Genomic DNA, 25,080 nt, shown 5'->3' with positions numbered 1-25,080 from the left:
AAACTAAAATAACAGAATAAATTTATGTTGCAGAAACAAAATCAAATGGTCCATTGCGACCAGCAGCTAGACCAAATGTCCCCTCATTGCCATTATCTGGCCCAAAATTGCTTGATCCCGCATCCTTGGGTCTGTAGAAAGACAAATATGATTTTAAATTAAATGTGAATTTTTTTAAAAATACATACAAGAAAAACAGGATTATTTAAACTTAAATAAAGTTTACATACAATGCTAATTTTGTTGCAAAACTATAGTGGTAACATAAATTTGCCTAAATTACCAATTGGCACCAAAAAAAAAAAACATGAACATGAGAATAGAGGTTTGAACAATCACTTTGGGATCTTAAATAATCCTTACACCATTTGTATATTGATTTTAGTGTAGACATTTTAAAAAACACAATGAAACTTGTATTTGGCTCTGGCATATGTGGTTATTGTAAAGTTTCTTTTGTTTAGAAATATGAATAAATTGGGCAAAAATTAAGGAAAACAAAATCCACAAAACTTTACAAAGAAATAAAAAAGCGTCCAGGGGGGATAAAGGGGAGGGGTTGGATTCAGGAGTGGGTGCATCAGGGGAGGGTGTGGGAATGTGGATGGGTAGGACAGGGGAGGGAGTGGTTATATGTATTTGGGAAGCAGGAGAGGGAGGGGAAATAGGGATGACCAGGTCAGGGGAGGGTGGCGAAATTTGGGAGGAGTGGGCAGGAGAGGAGATGGTGGGAGTTGGGGAGAGGGGATGGGCAGGTCTCCGTCTCTGTCTCAGGATCCGCTCCTGACCTAAATGATGTATAGTTTGTAATATTAGCAAATATGTATACCCAAAAACATTTTAAATGTAAAACATTAACCAAAAAGAAAATATTAATCTTAAAAAAAAACAATAACAAGGTCTCATTTAGCCCGAAAAAAATGCATACTGCACACATGCACACGCATTAATGCAAATTTACATTAGCAAAGACAAAAAGTAACAACAGATTGTCATAGATATATAAACATTCAAATATCCACTTACGCCGACGGATCCTCATCCGAAGATGCGCAAGCAGGTGTGGGGACCGGTCTCATAAATCCGACCACCGGCGTTCTAATTGGCCGATGGTCCTACGAAAGCCCATGGCCCGCAGCCTGCGCCGCACCTCCGCGTACGCCCGGCACTTGCGTTGGTTGGTGACGGGGGGCGGCATGTCCGTTATATGGCGATCAATAATTTCAGTGAGCACCAGCAGCTCACGCTGTGTAAAAGTACTGGCTCTCATGATGGCAATGGTTATTTTTTTACACATATCAGTTTTATTACAGGGACCCCTAAATTTTGATTGGCTAATGTACTTTCATAAATAACATGAAGAATTCTATTGGTTAATGTGTGAGTCATGTGAACAACCCCTAAAAATATATTGTGACTTATGATTGGCTTGCTGCATTTGGATGCGTTAGCAACAAGCTGGAAATAAAACAATTTCATAGTTAGAGACCAATATAAAAGCTATTAAAAAAGAAAACAAACTGCCTTTGGATTGAAAAAAAAACAAGTTTGCCGTTAAAAGCGGAAGGATTCTATGGACCAAAATGAACACAAAACAAACAATAAAGTTTATTGACATTCAAAAAAGAAACAAGATTGAAAACTTTCGACCAACAATTAAGTCAATTAAGGTAATGATTGCCACCAATCGATTCACGGATGTTTAATGAAGGGAAAACAAGGCAATCGACAAATGACAGGCCTACTTCCGGTCGTACTTGTCCGAGCGAACACTTCATCCAAAAACGAGTAGTGCGCTCGCTATTTCGGACGCTCGTTAGCTAGAGGAGGGGTTGTGGAAATATGGGGCAGAAGACTCGCTATGAGCGACCACCCATGCGAGCGCTTGGTTTGCCATTTGGACGGTCGTACCTACTGCTGGCGAACAGCTGATTGCGTCCGGCTCTGAATCAGGCCCAGTGATCACTGCATACACAGTGGTTTCAAGTACTTTTTACACATGCACAGTAGTAAATAATTGCTCAACTCTGCAAACATTGACACTGCATCCACTTCTGATTCAGGTCCACAGTGATTTACTGTTCTACAATTCTGACCTATTATACAGTATAGTATTTTTATGATTTTACAAGAAAACATTTCCATATATAACATGCTTAAATAAACAAAAAACATAATTTGACTATCTGCTACATCTACAGTAAAATCTGTTTCTATCCAACATATAAATGCAACATAAACAGTGTTTACAGCTATGTCTACATGTTTAGAATTGAGAGGTCAGTGAAAATGATGTATTTTTAACAAGAGCTCATAGGTAATAAAAAGTCTCAGACACAAAGACCTTGTTCAGCTAATCTTATGTCTAGTTAGATAATCTTTTCTCCCTTTAGCTGTCATAATATATTTTGTAATTAAAGCTGAGGAAATTTGCATTTTAAACGTATTGCTGTTCCATGAATGCTAGTTATTCGTTGTAGTTTATAAGATTGTCTCATTTCCATAATGCTTACATTGGCAGAAATAAAACCAAATAATTCAGGCCAGGCTATACAAAGGAGCATATACAGAAAAGGGTCCTTTTAAATAAAACAGGGAGCTTATTTGTCTTATAACAGCTGTTTCAGGGAGATAATAACCATACTGACATTTATTAAAGTTCGTAGTCAACTGGTTTACTGGTATATTTCTAAAAACATTCTGTGATCCATGTGCTCTGTAAATACAGAAACTATTACAGTGTTAGTTTATTGACTGGTACAAAGTGCTGATATGTCAAATGGTATCATTTTAAACATTTAAATAATTCCACCCAAAGACTAGTAATACAGCAAGTGGAGTTTGTTATGTTAATACTACTCTCCTGGAATGTCTGGGAGACCACTAAATATTGGGTCACTCTGCCAAATGCCTGGATTAGTGAGCAAGTCTCCAGTATGCCCCTTGCTATACCCCACTGCCACTCACTTCCAGAGTGAAGTAGGTGGTCTGGGAGGCTTGATGACGTGATTCAGGTGTGATTATATCCCTTCTCTATTTCAGACATTTTTTGCATTTACTAAAAGATGGCTTTGTGAGGGGGCAAAAGGCATATTAATAAGAAGAAATTTTATTAATTAAATAAAAAAATTTAGAAGCTGAGTAACTGCCATACATCCTAAATGTCTTCTACTGTCTTTTAAAGTTAAAGTATTCTATTGCTGCAGTACTCTGCCACATGTATCCTCTCTGATAGCTGCCTCCCGCTTATAAGCCAAAGCAAACTATAGATGGTGTACTCCATCTCTATGGCAGGGGCAGTTTGTGATGTGTGGTAGCAACCTGAATGTACACAAAGGGTAACTGATCAGTAAGGGGAACAATGGCAAGGGTGAAAACAAGGCTGATGAGGAGCCCATAACAAAACATGAGGAAACATTTCCTTGCCTCAGCCTTTTGAAATGATGTTGAAGAACATTAAAAACACAGACTAGGCCCAGTCAGCTCAGGTAAGATAATGATGTGTTAGCTGACTTAAAGAAGCAGTACCATCTACTACAACTTACATCTTACTAACTTCCTCTAATATGTTCAGCCATTCATTTTTCATAGGGATCCTCACAGACCCTGCCAAAAATTTGGGAATGATAAGTGAGGATCAATAACAAGCTGTAATGAAGAGATTGAGGCTTGCAATATATGGCCCTTGGACCAGACCAGAATAAAACCAGATTTGTACTGAGTGAGAAGAATATAGAAAAAGGCCAGAGGAAGTTAAAACTAAACTAGAACGTCTGTATAGGACACACTCCCCTACATATACTGACATAGTATAATTGTTTACTGGTTTGCTAACCTCTGACAAATATAAGACACTTACTGTAGAGGCAGGACAAGAATGTCAGTATTTTGAACCACAAAGAGACAAAGATAGAGCAGCCTTATATGAGGAATTAAAATGGCTAATGAAAGTCTTTAATATTTCCATGCCAGCCTAACTGGGGAAAAATAATGATGATTAAACAGGGACCCACAGAATCAGGAATGGGGGGACGATTGCTTAAAATATTTAGATGAATAATATAACCCAAGGGTGAATTTTGAAGAGGTACCACTCCAGAAACCTGACTTAGGGCCTGATTCAGACCCGCTCGCAAGCGCTTAGCGCTCGCAAGTGGGTTGATGTTTGGCCCCTATGCATGTGCCGCCTCACTTTTTGTGTGATGTCCTGGGGGTGGTCCTTGGCTGGAATTTTTTGGGGTGCCTTGCTTCTCAGACGTGAACCCCTTAATTTCAGGGGCGCTGGTATAGAGGAGCATTGACGACGGTGCAGCGCTTATTCATATATTTGCAAATGCATGTAAACCAATACCTCTGAATTTCTATTATCATGTAGGATTCAAGTATTTTTGATTTATCTGCAGTGTGCTGGAGGGCAATTTTCTTTTTTCTGTGTTCAGTGTAAACCCCGCCCTTTACAAGCACCTGTAGTATATTTAAGCTGATTGAGCAACTACCATATTTTTTGCTTGCAGTTTGGAGGCATGAAAGGAGTCAGCATTAGGAGGAGGTGCTGATCCTTATAGTGCCATGTGGAGGTTTTTTGGGGTACCTCCAAGGTAAGTTAGCTCTCAGCTCATACATGTACAGTTATCATGCAGTACATCAATTTGTTATTATATGACCCAGAGTGGGTGCTACTATTATGTAGCAATAATTATTTTGGGGTGAGCGTTTGGGAGTGGGGCCCCTGGGATTGTTCTGGCTGGACCTTGCTCATGGCATCACCAGTTAATTCACATAGAATATTTTTTAACTTTTCTATGCGTTTGTGTATTATTCATGTCATTTTAATTCTTTTAAATCTCATTAACACTTATTGATTTATCTTTACACACCTATCCTTTAACACTTCACTATCGCCTTTTTTCCCCTTTTTGTGTGATGCCCTGGGGGTGGTCCTTGGCTGGAATTTTTTTGGGTGCCTTGCTTCTCGGACGTGAACCCCTTAATTTTAGGGACGCTGGTATAGAGGAGCCTTGACGATGGTGCAGTGCTTATTCATATATTTGCAAATGTATGTTAACCAATACCTCTGAATTTCTATTATCATGTAGGATTCAAGTATTTTGGATTTATCTGCAGTGTGCTGGAGGGCAATTTTCTTCTCTTTTCTGTGTTCTTTGCTTAACTGTCTCAGGATTGGATCCGTTTGGATAATGTGCCAGTGTTGTTGGAATGCACGCTTAATAATGTGTGACCCAATGGAAAAGGTACTGAAAAAAATAAATCGTTCAGTCATTTTTTCTGGCTGTTGTTTCAACAATAAAGTTTGTCTGTCCAATTGTAAACATTTGCTAATGGCCTCTTTGATGTTATTCTCGTCGTAGCCACGTTGGCAAAATGTATTGCCCATATCCGATAAGGCCTGAGGTAAAAGAGATTTATCGGACATGATCCTTGTTACTCGAATCATTTCAGAGACTACGGTAATCCTCTTTTGAGTGGTGCAGGTTGGAAACTATCAGCTGCCAGCAGGGTATTTTTATCTGTCTCCTTTGTATATACTGTAGTAACACAAAGACCCGTCGAGATGTCTACTGTAACGTCAATGTAATTAATACTCTTGTGACTATAATTCAATGTGAATTTAATGTCATTGCTGACATTTTTTAATTCCTAAAAGAATATCAAGAGCTTGTCCTGCCCACCTGTCTACACAAGAAACACATCATCGATATAGCGAACAAAAAATAAAATATGTACAGCCAATCTATGTGATATAATATGTTGTTTCTCAAAAACATGCATGAACAGGTTTGCATATGAGGGGGCCATCTTTGACCCCATAGCAGTTCCATGGCATTGTAAAAAGAACGTGTTGTCAAATAGAAAGTACATTTTATGTAAATAGGAGAAAATAGTCAACAGGTGGACCAACATAAAATGGACTAGAAGTTACCATTTTACGTACAGCGTCCATACCCATATTGTGTGGAATACTGGTATAAAGATTCACTATATCGAGAGTAACTAATATACAGTCAGATGGTAGACAAGATAAATCTTCTAATTTCTTTAAGAAATCAGTGGTGTCTCTCAAATAAAAATCTGTGTTTTGGACCACTGGTTGAAGAAGGAAATCAACGTCTGGCACAAAGATCCCCTTGATGAAATTATGGGTCGGCCAGGAGGGTTGTGTAAAGTTTTGTGCACTTTTGGCAGAATGTATATATAAGGTACAACAGGGTGTTGTTGACTTAAAAGTAAAGCAGTATCTTCGTCGATCCAAGAGTTATTTAAACCCAACTGGATGATATTGTCGATTTCCTTTTTATACCTAGTGGTCAGATCGTAAGACAATCTTTGATAACACTGACTGTTGTTTAATTGCCTGTAGATTTCCTGAATATAGGCCGATTTATCCAACATGACAATACCTCCGCCCTTATCAGCAGGGCGGATGACAATGTCACTGTTGTTTCTCAAACTAACAATTGCCTGTAACTGTTCATTTGAAAGATTAGAGAAGGAGGTTTTTTGATGTTTAATAGAATGCAAAGTATCTCTTCTAACTAGCTGCATGAATGTGTCGATGTAGCAGTTGTTGACTGCTGGTACAAAATTGCTTTTAGGTTTAAAAGTGATTCCTTTTGATTATGTTGCCCCTTTAAAAAGAGGTGGTAATCAGGAGAAACTTCTCCTCCAGAAAGAAGCACGGTGGATTTATGACTTAAACTGTCTAGCACCAGCAGGGTTAAATGAGGAGTTAAATTATTCCTTTCTTTGATGTAGTTTTCCTAACTATCCATTTATTCTATTTCAACATTTGAGGGCTTTGTGTACTGCACAATCTTATTGATCTTTTTCATTTTTTAGTTGTTTACACATTTCATGTTCATAATGTGTGTATTTTAATATTTTTTGTAGTATAATGTGCATGTACATATTTTTATGCTGGGCACAGCCTCTACATATCATGGGCAATTTCCGCATATACTGTGTGCTCTTTAGGTTTACTTTAACCACAGGGCTACACGTGAACACAGCACGCTTAGTTTTAATAATCTCAGCTACCGACAACAGCTGTGCGGTTCACAGCTTAATTGCTGGTTACTCTGACTTCCGGTGTTTGGAGCGCACGCCAGGTGAACGCTGCGCTCCAGATCACATACCGGAAGCAACTAACAGCTGAGCGGCTCATAGCGTTGCCACCTGTAGTCCCTACTTCCTGCCCTTGGAACACACACCTGGAGAGCGGTGCGTTTCTCTTCACACACGTGGTGACTTTGGGGGTGAGCTTCCCGGTCACCAGCAATGTGTGCAGGGACCTTCCAGCATTTACATTATTTGCCACAGGTGAGTGCAGTGTAATTGCTATGGTTTGATAGGGGGTGTGCCTGACTGGTTTATAAGTATTTGGTTGTGGGCTACATTCCTCAGTCGATGAGGTGCCCCATGATGAAGGTGCTTCTGAGCACTGAAATGGCCATTGGGCTGTCCATTGACTAAGGCAGCTTGCATTTCATTTGGTGCCAGTGTGATGTCCATATAGGTCGGATAAGTATACTCTGTTCCTTTGATGCACGATTTTGTGTGACTGAAGATCAATTCCTGGATACCAATGTTTATTTTTGACATGCACCTTACATAAATTGACTTCTTTTTGATATTTTATCTGGCGTGCTGGTCCTCCCATTTGTGGTTACAATTATGCAATTCTTTATGTCTGTGCTCCCAGCATTTAATAACTTTTATTGAGTGTGCAATACTTCTCTTTATATATATATATAAAAACAGCAAACCTAGCACTCACCATGTTTAAACACCCACAATGATGTATAAATAAGTAAATAAATAATGGGGATTTGGTTCATGGATTGATCAATGCATTTAAGCCAGCAGCCCACATCACGGGACCACACTTTCTGCAGGTCCTACACTATCCGTCACACTGATGGAAACCTGGTAGCTGCTATAACATAGTTTAGACTGAAAAAATGTTACCTGGTTTAAAGCTCACCTGCCAGCTAATGGCTTTTAAAGGTAAGGCAGTCACCTGACATAGCTTCTATCACACTACCAAAAAGACAGCTGACACAGGTTAATATAAATGAGTTTGCACATGGGGTGCATGAGAAAGCTATGATCACAAAAGGTTAATAAAAATTAACCGCATAAACAAAGTCAGAAATCCACTGCACTCGCCACTACTAGATTTGGGGTGCAGACCTGCACTCGCCATTCCCAGGACTGTTTTTATTTATTTAAGCAATGTGGTCACAGGCCACTTGCACCCCAGTCCTGGGAATGGTGAGTGCAGGTCTGCACCCCATATCTAGGAGTGGCGAGTGCAGTGGATTTCTGACTTTATATAATCTACTGTAGATACACCTTTGATGTGATGCAGAATTTGGTGAATTGTGGAAACAAAGAGAATTTATGACAACAGGCAATCCAATTGCACATGAAAAAGCAGTAAAGGGTTTGCTAAAAGCTATACAACTATCTTCTCAGCTTATGGTCATTAAATGCCAAGCCCATATGACTGCACATGATGAGATTACTAATGGAAATCATAGAGCAGATATTGCTGAAATAGCAGCAGCACAAAGAGATATTGTAAAAGGAAATGTTTCCATGATTACTAACAATATACGCATACCAAGTGAACAAACATTAAATAAATTGCAAATGGCTTGTTATTTACAGGGACGGACTAAGTGGGAAAATGCACAGGGCAATGAAGGCTTATGATAAAGCTCTGGGGTAGGCCTGTCTCCCCAAAATCACTCTTGCTGGCATTGGCACTGATGTACGTTGGACTGACCCATGCAGGTAAGATGGCCATGATTAATCTGATTCAGACTTACTGGTATACTCCTAGCTTTGCATCAGTTTCAGCCAGATCCTGTATTATCTACTTGCAGAAAAATGCAATGTGGCCAGTTGAAACAATACCTTCACATCTTCCCAAACATCAGGTCAATCCCAAATCATGCAGATTGATCTAATTCAGCTTCCAAAGATTAGAATGCTTCTGTATGTTTTGGTATGTGTAGATTTGTTTTGGGGGTGGTTTGAATGGTATTCTGTAGGTAGTGCAACAGCATCAATTACTGCTAAGAAACTCACACAGGAATTTGTCTGTAGGTTTTTCATACCTTATGTAATATAATCTAACAAAGGCACATATTTTACTGGACCAGTTTTTAAAAAGATGTCTCAATTTATTGGAATAAAACAACAGAAGCATACAGTATTATCCACAACTTGTGGCAAAGTCAAAGGTTACAATGAGACAATTATTAACAATCATTTTAAAATATGCAGAGAAATTAGTTTTCAGTAGAGATGTGCACTGAGCCCTGTTTTTGATTTTGGATCTGTATTTTATTTTTTGATAAATTATATAAACTGCTAATATCATATAATTTGGGCCTGTTTTTGTCCCTGCAGTATTATTAATCTCAATACAGTAACATTAATTTCTAGTCATTTCAGTCAAATTTGACCACCTCACAATATTCTTTTCATCCTGTTTTGCCAAAAGGTTGTATTGAGATAGCTAGGTAACTAAGCTAAGCGACAGCAGTGGGCAGCACAAACACATGTTAATACAACTTCCAACATGGCACATCTAGGACATTTTTTGCATTCAGCAACCACATGTCAATGTTTTCAATGGCTGTGGCAAATTAAATTCCAACATGCCACATCTAGGAAACAGTGTGGCACTGTAGTGGCAGATAGGATGGCAGTTTCATAAACTATACTACCCCATCAAGAACTAGGTCAGTGGCCTGAGGGAGGTAAAGTATGTATGTAGTGGAAAGAAAGGATTGATTTGTTTGTAAATTTCATAACATTTTTGGATTCTGAAAGAGAATTGATAAAGGAGGAGGGGGATCCAATGGGATTCAAGCCCTGGCTCAGGTATTCCCACCAGGCTCAGATTCAGAATTGAGGCAACATTTAATCATCCCGGCATTGGATTTAATGAGTTTTGGATTCAATAGAAGTCCATCTCATGGTGATTCGGGTGCCATTTCAAACAGCACTTCTGGAAGGGGAGCACAGGGCAAAAATTAATTAATTATTACAACTTGGTGAACATGGCCCATGTTCTGCTGTTTAATAAACTGTACAACTCCGTAATAGAAAGCAAGAATGTTTTCATTAATAAAGAACTAGATCAGAGGCCCATCGGAGGTGGGGTATGTATGTAGTTGAAGGATGGGAAAGAACGAAAGGATTGATTTGTTTGTAAATGTAATTAAATTTTTTATTGCAAAGCAAATTTATGAGGGAAGAGGGGAGAACATTATAACTAGGGATCAATCTGTATCTCCATGTTTTGGATCTGGATCTGGTTTTGCAAAACCACTCTTGCGTGTTTTGGTTTTGGATCTGGATATTTTTTTTTTTAAATGATAAAAACAGGTAAAACCACATAATTTGGGCCTGTGTTTCTTCCTACAGTATTATTAACCTTAATAACATTTATTCCCAGTCATTTGCAGTCAATTATGACCACCTCACAGCTCGCGATATTGACTTTTTCACTTAGGTTAGGTCTAGGGCCAAAATGTTGCATCCAGATAGCTGGCTGACTAACTTAAGCGACAGCAGTGGGTGGCACTAACATGTGGCCATTTTTTGAAAAATGAAAGGGGCATACAGGAGATGCTGAGTGTGGCCATTACAATTTCTGGACATTCATAAACAATCAAATTCAAAATGTCAGGCAGCAATGCCTCAAACAACACATAATGCATGGAAAAGAGGTGCAAGATGGAATAGTCCTTGGGCCCTCCCACCCAGCCTTATATTGTTTATGAAACAGGACATTCACAGTTTAACAAACCAATCATTTCAGCGACAGGGACTGCCAATTGTGGCTGAAATTATTGGTTTGTTTGGATCCCCATAAAACAAGCTGCTAATGTGCATTGGACATGGAAATGATCCCATACATTAACTGGCTTTACATTACAACATCAGATGTCACCGTCTTCCTCATCATCCCCATCAGTGTGTACATCCTCTTCTTCAAATAATATTAATTTGTCTCTGCTGGAATCCACCATAGGTGCCTCTGTATTTTTTTTATGTAATTGTTGGTAGAGGTCTTCCTTATGGAATTTTTAATTCATTTTTATGAACATCATCTTTTCCACATTTTGAGGAAGTAACCTCCTATGCCGATCACTGACAAGGTTGCCAGCTGCACTGAAAACTCTTTCAGAGTACACACTGGAGGGTGGGCAACTTAAGTAATGCAAAGCCAGTTTGTGTATGGGCCTCCAAATTGCCTCATTTTCTTGCCAGTACTGAAAGGGACTGTCTGACATGCCTATTTGGATGTTATCCCTAAAATAGTCATCCACCATTCTGTGAATATGAACCGTATCAGCCATAGTCACGTTAGACATGTCACTATTAATAGGAAGTTCTCTCAGGCCTGACCAGATGTAACTTTTTGGTAACTGATCTGCATGACTAGCAGGGATTCTGTAGGGAAAATGTATTTTTTTCCTAGCAGCTGCACAACCTGAAGGAGGAGATGATGGCGTGTCACGTGCCACTTCAGCTGACAATTTTTTTACCAACAGACACAAGGTATGACTTAAACCTATGATCAAGTATGGTCGCCAAAATATATTGATTTGATTTCAAGAGACTGATGACCCTTGGATCCTTGCAAAGTGAATCAAGGGCTTGATCCACCAGTCTGACATACTTAACAGAAATGCTCCGTTTCAGCTCTGCCTTCAGTTTCTCCAGCTGTTTTTGCAAAAGTCTGATGAGGGGAATGACCTGACTCAAGCTGGCAGTCTCTGAACTAGCTTCCTGTGTGGCAAGTTCAAAGAGTTTGAGAACCTTGCACAACATGGAAATTATTCTCCACTGCATTTGAGTAAGGTGCATTCCCACTCCATGGCCTCCCACTCCATGTCATAGGCTGTTGTGTAGCCCTGGATGGCCTTTTGCTGCTCCTCCATTCACTGAAGCATATAGAGGGTAGAGTTCCACCTAGTTACTACCTCTTGCTTCAGCTGATGGCAAGGCAAATTCAACAGTATCTGCTGATGCTGCAATCTTTGACAAGCAGTTGCCGAATGTCTAAAATGTCCCAAAATCTTTAGGGCCACCGAGAGCATCTCCTGCACGTCCCTGTCATTTTTTATTTAATTTTGCTCCACCAAATTAATTGTGTGAGCAACACATGGGACATGTTTGAATTTGCAGAATGGTAATGTTTTTACAATATTGGTGGCATTGTCAAAAATCACAAATACCAAGGAGAGTCCAAGCGGGGTAAGCTATTTTGCAATGATTTTCCTGAGTTTTTCTAAGAGGTTCTCAGTGGTATGCCTCTTAGTGAAACCAGTTATACTAAGAGTATGCTGCCTCTGAATCAGCTGTCATTTGGTAGATGCTGTTGCTGTTGTAGGCAATACACCTACCCAGTGGGCTGTCACAGTCATGTAATCTTTAGTTTGCCCTGTCCCACTTGACCACATATCAGTGGTCAAGTGGACAGTGGGTACAACGGCATTTCAGAGGACATTAATAAGGTTTTTTTTAATGTCCTTATAAAGACTTGGAATTGCTGTTCTAGTGAAGTGGAATCTAGAAGGGATCTGGTAGCAGGGACAGAGTACCTCAATTAATTCTCTAAAACTCCCTGCATTAATGGCGGATACTGGACATACATCTAATACCAGCAAAGCTGTTATGGTGTCAGTAATCTGCTGTGCAACTGGGTGACTGCTGTCATACTTGTTCGCCCTTGCAAAGCATTGTTTGACAGTTAACTGTTTGGTTACAGTACTACAAGTACCCTTCCTCCTGGTCCCCTTCTGGAATGAAAATCCACTGACAGCAACAGTAGCAGCAGCAACAGGCATAGTCATCAAGGATCCTTCTGAGGAATCATGGATAGGAGAGGAGTCAATCATGCTTATAACATTGTATGCAGCAGGACTACTTTTGATGACAAATGTGGATGTTGATGATGCAGGTGTTGGTGGTGGAGAACGAAGGCACTTGAATCCCACAGAGAGGGAGCAGGTAGGGGACACTGGACTGATTGTTAATTTTTGTGTTTTGGAACTTGGCAACATACACTTTGGAATTTGATGAATGCGCTCCAAGTGACGTAACAAGGAGGAGGTTCCTAGATGGTTAAGGTCCTTGCCTCTACTCACTCTTGCTTGGCATCAGTTACAGATGGCTTGACATCTGTTGTCCGGATTTGGGTGGAAATAATTCCACACGTGAGAAGTGGATTTCTTTGTCTTTTGCCCTGGCATGACATCTTGCCCATTTGTTGCCCATGGGCTTATTCATACCATGGGCAACAAATGTTGCCTGACTTACACAAACAACATCCTTGGCATCAACATCCTTATCATCATCATCATCAACATCCTCATCATCCTTAGCGGCAACTACCAAAAAATATCCTCCTCATCTTCCATGTGCAATTCCACAGAAGCATCCTCGATGACTATGTCAGCAATATGTTGACTGCCCTTCCCCACATTTACAGAGGGCACACAAATGTTGGAAGGAGGATCCTCATGTACACTATTTGAAAGGTGTTGCTCACATATGGCAACCATTGACACACTTGCACTTTCCTCGGGGATTTGTGATTTTGATTTCTCAGAGCAAACAGTTGGTTCTTCTGGAGCAGGCTTACTCGTCTTCTTCTTACCAACCTTCATTTTTTATGGTACCACCACTACTACAACAAGCACAAGGGCTATCATCACTAGAACCACCAGTCACAAATAAAGGCCAAGGCCTTATCCTTTCCTTGCCACTTCATGTAGTGAATGGCATATTGCCAGTTTTTTGTTTATCTAAAGTTAACTTGGCTTTAGATTTATTTTTCTTTAATAAAGTAAAAGAAGTTGCTTTTCCATGTCCATGGCCTGACTTAAGCCCTGGGGCATTGGCCTTCATAGAGGACGAGGTCTTTGATGGCTGTGCATCATCATGACTGCTGTCAGCAGCTACAACATTGGGTTCTTGCTCTCCTGTCATGTGACTGCCCTCCAGAGTAACCAAGCAAACAGCAATAGTGTTGCCAAGATGCGGCTAACACACACACACACGCTGAAAAAAAATACACTTTTTATTATATATATATATATATATATATATAAAAGAAAAAATGTCCTTATTTAGCGCTATGATTCAAATGCTGCTCCCCAAATAGAACCCGCTAGTGGGAACAAAAAATCTAAGAATACAAAAAATGTTTTTGTGGCACAAATCTTAAAAACATAATGAATATCAATTAAAAAAAGAAGAAAAAATTTTAGATATAACCCAGTTTGAATTTCAAACCAATAAATTGTCCAATATAATTCTTTTGGTAGTAGATTTTACTGCATGATGGTTCACTTTTCTTCTTTATTGGACTTTTCAATATAGATGTAAGTAGATTTCATTTGCTCCAAAATATTCTATTGGACAATCTATTGGTTTGAAATTCAAACAGGGTTATGTCTGAAATGTTTTCTTTTTTTAATTGATGTTCATTAAGTTTTTAAGATTTGCGCTCCCAAAACATTTTTTGTATTCATATATATATATATATTTTTTATTATTATTTTTTTGTACAGAACTTGGGGCCCAGAGCACCCCTGACCAAGGGAGCAGCGATTGACAACACAGGCAGCATGCTACCAGCCCAGATGGAGACAGCAGACAGCACCAGCCCAGATGGACACAGCAGACAGCACCAGTCCATATGGGCACAGCAGGCAGCACTAGCTCAGATGGACACAGCAGACAGCACCAGCCCAGATGGACCCAGCAGACAGCACCAGCCCTACACTACCCATCCTCCATGTTCACTCTCCACAGCCGGAGTGAAATGGCGTTGCTACGGGGACATCTTATATAGCAGAGACAAAAGCTCAGAGCCACAAGATTTTGTCTTTGAGGTTTTGCCTTGGTTTGAGACCCGGGCCTGGTGGGGATCTCTGAGATCCGAACCCGCTCATCTCTAATTATAACTAGGTGAACATATGCCATGTTTTGCCCACAAAATAAACTTGGTGTTTCAGATTTATTTTAAAATTAAAGGGGAATGCTTATTTTTATGTGATCTCAGTGAGGGATAGCGCAAGTAGATTGAACAAACAAGAAAAACTATTTTTTTTTGTTTTTAAATTTTTACTAGATTTTTTAAAAACAGTTTTTTGCAGACTCATACCGCTTTAATTTATTGGGAATGCAGTGGGATACGGTCTGCAGAGTCACAATGCAGCACCCGCGTGACACACATAATAAATAATAAATAACTCAATTCCTGCACTATAAAAATAATGAAAATGTTTTGCTAACTGTCTGTACTGTAAATCTAGCTCAGCCAAAATTACACTAAGGAGACTGGATGGAGTGGACAGATAGGTCAGCTTAGCACTGGCATGGATGGACATAGTGGGCAGTTCATCCACTATCCACTATCTATCAGAGCCAAAAGCACTCTGATAGATGTTCCCATCAGAACACCTCCATCTGGGCAGCCACGCCCCCGGCACGCCCACTAAAGGAGGCGTGCTGTCAATCACCATCGACAGCAGACCCCCTTTGGTGCGAGACCCTTAACAATGACTTGGCCGTCGTTATTCGGGTCTCACGCATGCGCACGATGGAGCTGCCTCCATCGTGCGCATGCACACTTGGGCAACATCGACCCGCTTGTGAGTGCTCAGCGCTACCGAGCAGGTCTGAATCAGGCCCAGTGGACACAGCAGCAGCCACTGAGAGTGGATGGAAAGTGAACACAGCAGTAGTCACTGAAACTGGATAGACCGTGGACCAAGGAGCAGCCACTAAGAGTGGATGGACAGTGGACACAGCACAGCAGCAGCCACTGAGAGTGGATGGACAGTGGACACAGCAGCAGCTACTGAGAGTGAATGGAAAGTGGATACTTCAGCAGCTACTGAGAGAGGATGAACAGTGACACAGCACAGCCCAGTAGCCAACACAGCAGTGGACAGTGAATAATGGCACCCAAATCTCTGCTGCAAAAGTCTTATATAGAATTCAAAACTCATGAGAGATCAGACGCATGCTGATAACATTATACCTCATTTTAGAGTCTGGAATCAGCAGGGAGATCCGAGTGGCGGGTCCAGATTCCCTCAGATTGGGTAAGTTCAGGTGGGCTTGGTTCTCATAGAATCGAGCCTGCTCACCTCTAATTTTCAGTGGTCAGAAGCTTTACCATTTCTACTGAATTCAATCAGAAAAAACCCCTAGAGAAGAACTAAATATTTATCCCAATGAGGTAATACTTGGAAAGCTACCCAATGTTGTTTTTGTACCCACATATCAACTCGGTAGGAGAAATGACTTAACTATGAATTATCTCTTCTCACTAAGCAATTAGCTGAAAAAGATACACACTGCTATGATCGGTACAATGCCAATACCTGTGGAAGTTGCTTGTCTTGTAGGACAACCTGGTGATGAAGTGATATCCTGAATTTCCTGAGATCAGGCTTGCTGACCAACCATTGGGAAGGACCTTATCAAGTTTTGCTGACAACTAAAACTGTTGTTAAAATAAATAAGATAATGTTAATTCATGCTACTCAATGTAAAAAAATGAAATCTCATGAAACAGCTGAATTGGAGGATATTCTTTAAGATACATCTTCTTCACTTCACCAGTAAGAGCATCAAGTGAGTGTTTTTTACAGGCAGCTCCTGTGCCCTTTGCCAACAAGTGATTGTTCCAGTCATAATAAAACATGGGCCAGATGTCAATACAGTAACTCTGAAGAGATACATAAAGAGTACTGTAACGATCATCATGAATAGAAATATGTTGTTGACCCCATGCCGGATTTAAAACTTTTTGGTTGCATTTTTTGGATAGGGTATTCTGATCATCATAACATTTATTCTGATTGAAAGTTTGAATACTTCAATGACTGGGAATGATATGACCAATGATACATATGATAAATATTAGTCATATGGTAATAGTTTACTAGGAAGAACACTTGTACTTAAAGATTTACAAAGGGAAGATCATAAAGATGATTTGACAGGAAATTTCATGATACAAATACAGTGTAGGATTGCAAAGTAAATGTTAGATTTGTACTCACCTACCTATGAGTGAAGAAGCAGGCACATTTATACTAACTCAACCTATTAACAGCACAGAATATATATATATGGAATGGTCTTGTCATAAGCAAAACATATGAATCACACCTAGCAAATTGCATGTCAAAGGACAGAATCTGGGTATACATGTAATACCCCCAATTTGGTGGGATGTCAGTTAGTGGATCATACCTGCTGTGCTTCTGGAACCTAAAAAACTATGAAATCTAGTGCCACCCCCTCTTCTAGTGAGGATATAAAGAAAAGTAGCAGGGAGTATTTGGACTGCTGCCCTGAAAACAAAAGTGGGAATTATATCAACCCACAAAATATTAAGACAGGAAAAGAAAGTAATTTGGGGTACTGTCAATCAACTTGTATTTAATCACAAAAAGGTATACAACTAAAATACAACAAAGAAAAAAACATATATATAATTTTAAATTTTCAATAAAGTGCATACATATTATGCTAAAACATACCCCCAATAATAAGTTCTGCATCCAGACACATAAAAACATATAAATTATATCAGCATCAAAATAATAATAAAAAGAGATTAGAAAAAATTACATTTGATTCAAAACATGTTTTATAGTATTTATATCCAGAGGAACATAATTTGGATTCACCTGCGAAGATTTGTATTCAAAATAATAGCACCATGGTTGTTAATCTGTAGCAATCAGCAAATAATTATATCCATTGTAAAGTCAGTGTAACTTCCTTTTAAACTTGAGGTATATTAGTGGAGCAATTTCCCATTGAATGTATAACACATAGTGAAAAATCCGCTCTCAATCACAGTGTATAGAGAGGTGTGTTCTGCTGGATATAGAACGCTGCTATGCAGAAATAGGCAAGCACTTATTTGTATGTATAGTCTCGTATATGTCAAAGTATACCAGTGCTTAAATCCCAAACAGCATGTCTAAGGATTTCTATGTAGAGTATCTCAATACAGGCAGCTCTTTGAGCACTCTGCTTGCTCTCTATGGGTTCAGTGTTTAATGGCCTGTCCTATTTCACTGATGGGCAGTAAAAAAAGGTAGTTTGCATATATATGTTTCTCAATGCTGCCACACCGGACTAGCGACCCCCGATTGTGTGCTGCCAAAGGTGATATAGCCGATAGTGTTCAGACCAAGAACCTGTATCAGGAAAGCTCCATCTCTATGTGTGTCTCTGCCTATATAGGTATCGGCTGCTTCGTCATGAGATAGTGGTCTTCTGGAACCTGCTTGGGAGTGGATTGCTGGATGAATCAGGGCAGTTCCTCTTCCAGGCTCCTTCTACCATCGCAGAGAGACAGGAGACCCCCCAGAACCCAGCACAGTAATCACATGCTTTGAAAGTGACGTTAAGTTTTATTGTGCTGGAGCACTATGTCACACTAGAATGGTATTGGGTAAAGATTAGAAGATGCAAAGGTACACAATATCAAGTACAAATACAGTGGCTTAAGTGAACTTAGAATAGTCGTTTCTCAGCAACCAATATAAGCTGACAATAGCTATTTTATGGTTGGATAACAATCATACTTAGTGCATCACAACATCAAGAATGATCAGTGCATCACAAAATTTCTGAATATAATTATAACCAACTGTTCTGGTGTAAAGGTTTACTGCAAATAACCAATAAGGAGCACAACATCCCACACTGTGTGTCCTTGAGTTATTGTCTCTTAATCTTTCCTGTACAGGCTCATGTCAGTGCACATAAACATAAAGGAGGTAAAGGGGTTTGCTGTATACTGAGATGCAGGAGTGGCTGTGCTGTCCCTGTAACTGTGGCCACTCAAAATAAGTTCTGTGGTACAGTGGTGTTAGCAGTATGATGCTGTCTCCCTCACTGCACTGGGTACAATATAGCTTTCTGCTGTACCTGGGTAGCTCTCACTGATGCAGCAGGTACACTAACACACTGGTATAATTCTGTCCTGCACTCGTGTTCTCTTGGACTGTCCTTGCTGCTGAAAACAGTTGAATCAGCTATGTCAAATACAATAACATAGAATTCGGGCACATATATAGTATGTTTTATAAGAATAAAATTAATAGAATTATTCAGCAATTTACTAATTACTTCTCTGCTGCTCCTACAGAGTAAATCTGTAGTTCTCTAGATATAGACAAAAACCACTGTTAACCAAATAACAAGGAGCGCAGATAGATCTCAAAAAAGTATCAAGCAATTTTTAATATAGAATATATCCATCAACATATTAAATACACAGATTAGATTAAATTGCACAGAAACATTACTGCATAATAATTAAAAGAATAATGCAACTTCAAACATAGTTGATAAAATAAGTGCTAATAATGAATGAACTCCATTTAATAAAAACCCAATTTTGGGAGCAGCTAGTTAGTATACTTTTAGGACCAAAATAATGGTCTATAGCCTTTAGGACAGATAGTTCTGTTTCTTTTTTTCAAAGAAGAGAATTAATCTCACCAACTATAATACAACTCCACTTTTCCGTATTAGGTGACCTTTAAATCAGTCCAGATTAACAGCCCATATGTAACAAGAAATGTTAAAATCATGAGTCTTTTGAGGAGAAAATGTCACAATCTCCTGATTACTTTCTTACCACTGCCGGTTGTTGAAAGCAATAAGGGTTCTGCTTAATCGGTTTCCATGGGGCCATGCAATGCAGGTTGCTGTTTTTATATGCAGTAAGAATTCTGCTTACACAGCTTCACTGTCCTTGCCAGCAGGCTAGCAGTGGATAGAACGGCACACTTCATGAGAGGCAATGTGGTGAGAGCTCATGCTGATCGGCTGTTGGTCAGAGAAAGAACTTGGGTGGTCCAGCGGTATAGCGGTTAAAGGCAGCTGCTCTGAAACGGAGTATCCCTGTTCCTTAATGCGTTTCTCCGCTGTTGGAAATAGCTGTTTCCTCAGAAGGCAAAAAAGGGAGATGGTGTGTAATCCCTATGGTATTCCTATTGAGTATTTAAAGGGATCCTGTCCAATCCAAATGTTACATTGATTGTAATCAGGTAATTGATAAATGAAGACAACGTCCATTTAGTTTAAAAATCTCTCATAAAGATAATTTAAGCACATTCTTATTAATACAATTAAAAAGCAAAAGTACATATTGACAAATATAGTACATAATATAAAATTTCTGAACAATGGCATTCAAAGAACATAGTGCTATTATTTAAATATAGATTCTATTGAAGTTAAATTTCTCTGGTATTGAAAAATAAGTATACCAAGATAACCATTTTGTAACAGTTGAGCTGCTATAGCTCAACAGGCTAAGGCAGCTATCCATCTCTCATGAGATGCTCAGTTCTAGCCCTAGGTTAGGAAGGAATTTGTTATTTTAATTATTTTTTATTTTTATATTTTTCTTAATACATTGAATTTGTTTTCACCAATTTAATGTTGATCGTAGCAATATTAATCATTATAATTATCTTTTAAATATTTAAATCCATATATTTATTCATATGATAGTCCTTATATACAGTTTACCACTATTATCCCCGGTATCCCCAATTCACAATTAAGTGCCCATAGTGCAATTTTAAGCTTTAAGAATATTATAAAGGGAACCAATTAAACACAGTTACAGACAACTACATATACATAAATACACGTGTATATACATCAATACGCATATAGATGTGATGTGCACGAATGTACGTGTATAAATAAACATACAGAGGAAGAATATATTAATTAATCCATTGTTACTCAAAAAAGAAGAACCCAGTGACACAATTTCCTGATTAATATGCTTTTCATATATCATTAAGTTCCATACGTTCATTTAACTCTAAAGGAGACAGTGTTCCTATTGAATAAATCCAAAATGTTTCGTTTTTGCATAGAATGGAAAATCTATCTCCTCCTCTTTCTGTAGGTTTAACCACCTCAATGCCCTGAATGCTAAGCATTTTAACATCACCATTATGGCAGTATTTAACATGTCTAGAAACACTGTGTTTCAAATTACCTTTGATGACATTTCTCCTATGCTTTAGGAATCTAGTGATTAATGTTCAAATTGTGCAGCCTACATATTGTAGACCACATTTACAGGAAAGTAAATACACCACGTAAGTTGATTGACAGTTAATCAAACTTTTAATATAGAAAGATGTTTATAAAGAAGTTGATACAAACTCTTTACTTCTATTTTTAATATGTTCACATGTTATACAATGATTCCTCCCACATTTAAAGCATCCTACATTTTTATAATTCAGCCAGTTTGGCATTTTTAGCATTCACAAGTTAGTGTTTCTAAAGTGGCTAGGTGCTAGATGTTCTTTAAGAGTAGTAGCCTTTCTAAACACTATCTTGGGTTCTTCTCCTAAATATTCAGTTAGAGTATTATCAAGTTTCAATATTGGAAAATTTTTCATTATAATATGCTTGATTTCTTTGGATCTAGAATTGAATTTTGAAATAAAAAATGGAAATTCTTGTACCTCCTTATTTTTCACTTTAATAGGGGGATCTAAAAGGGAATCTCTATCTCTATTTTCTACTTCATGAAGTGCTAGGTCAAGAAGTCCTATCGTATAGCCTTGTTCCAAAAAGCAATCCGTTAGTTCTTTTGCTTGTAGATTGAAGTGATAACTATCCGAACAATTTCTTTTAAGTCTTAAGTATTGTCCCTTGGGGATATTATCCAACCAAGGTTTATAATGACAACTTTTGTAGTTCAGATAATTATTACAATCTACTTGTTTTTTATATGTAGCACTTTCTATTGAAGATATACATATCTCTACAACTACATATAAAAAACAAGTAGATTGTAATAATTATCTGAACTACAAAAGTTGTCATTATAAACCATATTTTATCAACTATTTTTGAAGTTGCATTATTCCTTTAATTATTATGCAGTAATGTTTCTGTGCAATTTAATCTATAATGTGTATTTAATATGTTGATGGATATATTCTATATTAAAAATTGCTTAATACTTTTTTGAGATCTATCTGCGCTCCTTGTTATTTGGTTAACAGTGGTTTTTGAATCAGCTATGTGATCACTCTGTCTGTACAGGCCTGTCTCTTATGGCACAGAGTATGCTGGCTATGAATGCTGCAGATTTGTATCAGTTCTGGCAATGGTTACTCACTGTGTTAATCTGCAGCAATAGCAGGCTTTCTGATGCTGACAGTTACAATTGTAAGGCTCTGTAAATGGCTCTGCCTTCTCTCAGCTTTCAGCATTGGCCAATATGTCTCTGGGTTTCCTCACAGGCAGTGCAGCTCAGTTCACTACCATGGCTCTCTTCAGACATCATGTGTGTCCAGAGACTCAGCGTCTGCTCACAATATGCCTGCTCCTCTCCCATTCTCCGTGGGCTTCTCCAGCTCCTCTCCCAATGGCCTCTTTCTAGTTTCCCTCCTAAGGATGGCAGAACCATTTCTAGGGTATCAGCAGGGTCTTAACTACTGACTGTTAACCCTTCCATGCTAGAGAAAACAATGCTGGTTTGGGGGTGTCACATACAAACTATACTTGGAGCAACTTTTGTAACTTAGATGCCAAGTAACTGTTCATTGACTAATCTAAGCTCCTGTTAGTATTCAATAGATAATGAGGGGTATTTGGTTGTGAAGAAGACCTTGTTTCAACTACAAAAGGATAGTTGTACTTTTGACTATACAACTTGTACAGATGCAACATGAAACAATATGGCTTTCTTTATAGCATATATGGGACTTAATTATACTAAAGTAGTGGGTATGCCCTTGCCAAAGGGTATGTGTTGGGTATGTGGAAAATGGGAACCAGTGGACAACGTATACTCTATTATGAAGTTACCTTTGTGAGTGTTACTGGCCACTTAAATCAATACCTGAGAAACACACCTGTAGAACATAACTTGGTGCACATTAACAGGGCCGTAGAGAGCCTGGCCAGGCTAGGGTAAAGGAAGGGGTGTGGCCCAATTGCAGGAGGCATGGCCAAGCCCCCTTGAAAAAAATATCAGTTTTGCAGTGCCGCATAGCGGCGCTGTGCGCCAGGGACAGGGGCGCTGTAAGCCCCCCAGCCTGGCGCTAAGCAGGGGGGGTGCGATCAGTGTGATCACTCACACTTCCCACACCCCACAGCCATAGGAGACTGCTCCAGCTGCTGCAGCAGCCACGAGCAGTCTCACACTGCAGCCCAGCAACATGCTGTGTGCTGAGCTGCTGTGAGGGGGGGGACAATGCCAGACCCGGGCCCTGCCGGGCCCCTCTTGCAAGCCTGAGCCCAGGTAAACTGTACACGCCCCCCCCCTCTCGGCACCCATGCACATTAATCTGATATACATGAAACAGCATAGCAAGAGGGAAGTGAAAAATGGGGATATATTCTTTAGATTCTCAGATGGTGAGTACACTGCTGGAGTACTTTTTCCATTATCCACAATTTTAATCATAAAAATGTGATTTCAGATATACTGATTTTGATGAATCAGATGGTAGGAGCATTGGTTATTATCTTAATCAAACAGTGGAAGAAGTTGCCCAAATTTGGAAAGTGGCTTTTCAGAATAGAATGGCACTGGGCCACTTTTTCGCAGCTGAAGGTGGTACATGTGCTGTAGTAAGTCAGGAATCTTGCACATGTATAGATGATAAATTAGAAATTATTTGACATTTGAATAAGATTTAATAATTACAGAAAGACTTGTGGAAGATAGGTGCTGGTGAAGATGGGTCCCTGTTGGGTGGTTAGATACAAGTGTTTCTAAACTTTTCTCTGGAGTAATATAACATATTATGTTTGGCAGAATTATTTTAGGCATAGGCTTCAAGTGTGGACCAATAACTTGTTTACAATGTATTAAGGGATTTAGGAGGTTAAAGGCAAAGAATGAATATCTGACTGAGGAGACTCTATATGAGACCCTTTTAGCAGGAAATGAGGGAGGAAAGAATGTTGAACATGTTAGACAATAATCAGTTAGCTGTATTGTCACGTTATCCTAATCCTCCTTAGTAATTCAGAGAACTTTTTGATTTGTGTAATACCTGTACCCCACAGGTATTAGACAAATCAAAAAGTTTTTCTCTGAATTACTAAGGAGGATTAGGATAACGTGACAATACAAGTAACTGATTGTTGTCTAACATGTTCAACATTATTTCCTGACAATATCAACAGAGAGAGAAATAATATGGATAAGTGAATTCAAAATGTAAGTCAAATGATCAAGGATATCATATAATGGTAAACGTAGCTTTAACATTGAATTCTAAAAGTCTGCAGAAATATTTTGTTGTTGATTGCCTTGTAACACCAGCTGTTGGTGATTCAATGGAATATGATAGTTTGCGGTTGGGAAGTTCTAAAAGAAATAGAGAAGTTAGCATTTATGGATTATTTTAGATATTGTAGTCATAATCACGAGTAGGGGAGTATATTTTAAATCTTTGATTGTCAAATGTTTTAGAGAAATCTGGTATATAAGACTGTATGACCTGTACGACAGTACAGTACTGTAGCTTGCAAATATCAGTTTGCTTGCTCTGTATGGATGTGCATAACAAATCTTAATACTTATTTGTGTACAATTATTCTTCCATTACCATGTAAAATTTTGTTTTTAAACTTAAATTAAATTTATTCAGATTAGTCATGTTACATTCTTAATTAAACAAATGCTACCCATTCCTTTGAGTAAGACCACACTTTTTTTGCGGTACCCACTTTCTGAGGAATGTCAGCCATTGGCTGATCTTTGGGCTGGTTAATGTGATTGCAGGGGAACCCCATGCTAAATGTCCCCCTGCTATGGCATCAACTCTCCTGACCCCCGGCTGGTTCAGCCTGGTGCTGGTATTTGGAAAATAAGTGGGACCCCACACCATCTTCCACCCCAATTTTTTAGTATAAGCCAAGGCTGAGAGGCCTGGGGTGATTATGGATTTGGGAGGAGGACTTCAAGCATTTTTTTAACTGAACACT

This window comes from Taudactylus pleione, unplaced genomic scaffold (assembly GCF_031769625.1).
Source record: "Taudactylus pleione unplaced genomic scaffold, aTauple2 ptg000391l, whole genome shotgun sequence".
Classification (NCBI taxonomy): Eukaryota; Metazoa; Chordata; class Amphibia; order Anura; family Myobatrachidae; genus Taudactylus; species Taudactylus pleione.
This window is presented reverse-complemented; position numbering follows the sequence as displayed.